Raw genomic sequence first — 2768 nt, 5'->3', positions numbered from 1 at the left:
GTATGCTAGGTGTTAACCAGATGTCCAGTACTAGGAGACAGGATGGCTCAAAGTTTACCTAGAGGTTGGATGCCTGTGGTGACCATTTTTCTAAACCAAAAATTGAGACAAATTGGTTGACAAGTATGAATAAACTTGGGGGCAAAGAGGGAGATACTATTTTAAAATAGAACCATCCTGGAAAAGTCCACAACAGGAAGTTTAGACACACAAACAAACTCAAGAACACACACGTGCACACACACACACACACACACACATCCTTGGTTAAAAGCATAGCCATCCCATTCCCCTCAACAGAAATTACCACTGATCAATCAATTTCTAATCAGAAATTACCGCTGATCAGAAATTACCACTTATCAACAGTAATTTTCCAAGTTTACTCTTTATGAAGCTATCTATACATTGTGTGCAACTTCCATTTTAACCCGTTTAATTTACACAGGTTTTTGGATTCATCTCAAGAATGCAGTTAAATATTATTTCCTATTAATCCAGTGAGTCCAAATATTTTAATTTTATGTTTAAATATAGCAGCTTATTAATTTAATAGTAAATAAAAATTTGTAGTCCTTAACCATTGGGATTTCATATTTATTTCCTGAGTTCCAAACACTCAAACTATATAGAGTATTGAATTTGGTTCAATAAGAGAAGAAAGAAATATTATTTTGATCATGTAAGTTATATAACAGTCTCACAACATATTAAGTATTAAAGTAATAATCAATCCCTGGTATCATCCTTACATTATATTTTCTGTAAACACATACCACACATATACACATTTATTTACTTCTATTTAAAGTTGTAGATCAATTTTTGAGTTTTATACTGCTTTTAAGGAATAAATATTTCCAAGTAGCTTAAAAAGTAATTGCTGCAATTAAGGCAAGGATTTTACAGTATAATTGCCAATAAAAGTATTTTAAATAATTTATATTCAGTTGTACAGAGTTTCTAAGGGTCCACACAGACAGCTGCAAGTCATCTTGGAGAATCTATAATGAAGGTAATTCTTAGGAGACTTATTCTCTTCAATACGGAAAAAAATAATACAGCCTTAATATTGATGTATGCATATATTTTTAAGATGACATTTACACAATACTGCTCTTGCCTGTTAAAAAGTAACAATTCAAAGAAGAGAGTTTTTCTATAGTGTGGTACAATATGACTGAAAAGGCCTAATGTTCCAATTTCTACACTTTTTCTACTCACTGTCTGAACAAATCAATCCTATCCTAATGGAAATATTTTTAAGATAATCCAATATGTATAGAACTAAAATATGTATTTATCTCAGGAAATTTAGAAGGAGATCAAATGTGATTTTAAAAAAGACACAAAAAGATAAATATTATACAATGCTGAAAACTTTATTAATTGTAAGAAATGAGTGCACTGTTGCATGTTTGTAACCTGGGTCTGAATGCAGACGAGGAGCTATTTAAATAACCTGGTTGTCAACAACACACCATGTGTAACAGCATGGACTTTGGATCATGAGATCAAATGAAAAGCACCTTGAAAAGGCAATGAGGGGAAAAGGAAGAGAATTATCTTCAAGAGCAGGCTGATTTTCAAGGTCAAAACTATTTACTCCACAAATACAATACAGAAAATAATTAATAGGCATAAGACATATGAAGCTCAGCTCACAAATTCAAGTATTAAAGAAGTATATTTTCTATAACTTAATTTTAGAGTCCAAACCTCTATTCTGTTAGGCAGGTAAAAAATAAATTAACATCTACTGTTCATGACCAGCTCCTCCTCCCACCATTGGTTTCTGTGACATGACCCTGGGATCTGAACCATGCTGTGCCCAGGCTGGGTTTCCTGGTACCTCCATGTCACCCAGCACCGAGACTTCAAAGCCATCTTGGTTTCTGCAGATGTAGACAATCCCTGCTGCTCTTGAGACCCAAGGTCCTTTGTTTCCATCAACTTAGATCTTCACATAGGCATTTTCTCTGGGTCATGTTACAGTCCTGGTGAGCTGACCTGACTGTAAGCCTAGAACCCACCAATTTCTCTCCCTCTCTCTCTCCCCCTCTCCCCCTCCTCCTCTTTCATCTCTTCTCTTCCCTGAGAAAAATATCTTCTTAGTCTTATGTGGCAAGGGCTACTGAATGACAATTTCAGGTAGTCCTGGTGTTGTAGTACGAAAAGACCTTGGAAGTGCATAACTGTGGCCAAGACAAAATCCACTTATATGACAATGTCATATGGAGCCTGGTGGGGTCACCAGCCTCCCACCATCCTACAGCCTGGAGCACAGTTGAGGGAGGGACCCCAAGGTTCTGGGTTCCTCATATCTGGTAAATTCTTCGTTTCACGCAGCCTCCTAAGACCTGTGGACTCAGAAGCACCTTTGTGTGGAAGCAGGCCTCCTCCTAATCTTGTGTTTGTCCTGTGCACCAAATTTAGATTCTGGTTTGGTAGTAAATCAAACTGAAAGCAGACTGATAAATCTGAGTCATCTTTCTCCCCAGATTTGGAACCTGTGCCAGGCTTGGTGATTTAACACAGTTCACTCTGCTGTTCCCGTTCCATCCTCCCCCCACTCTGGGCTACACGTTTTGGAAACAGAAGGAAACAGAGGCATAAAATATGCTGTCTTGAGCAGAAAAAGAAATATGATGAGTGCAAGTAAGAAAATAAAAGGTAATATCTTAAACTATTACCCCACCAGTCCAAGTATAAGTGTAAGAGAAAAACACCTCTGTGTCAAAGAACATGAGAATAAGTAATCGAGCTAT

This window comes from Neophocaena asiaeorientalis, unplaced genomic scaffold (assembly GCF_003031525.2).
Source record: "Neophocaena asiaeorientalis asiaeorientalis breed wild unplaced genomic scaffold, Neophocaena_asiaeorientalis_V1.1 scaffold906, whole genome shotgun sequence".
Classification (NCBI taxonomy): Eukaryota; Metazoa; Chordata; class Mammalia; order Artiodactyla; family Phocoenidae; genus Neophocaena; species Neophocaena asiaeorientalis.
The sequence above is the reverse complement of the archived record's forward strand: the minus strand, read 5'-3'. Positions refer to the sequence as shown.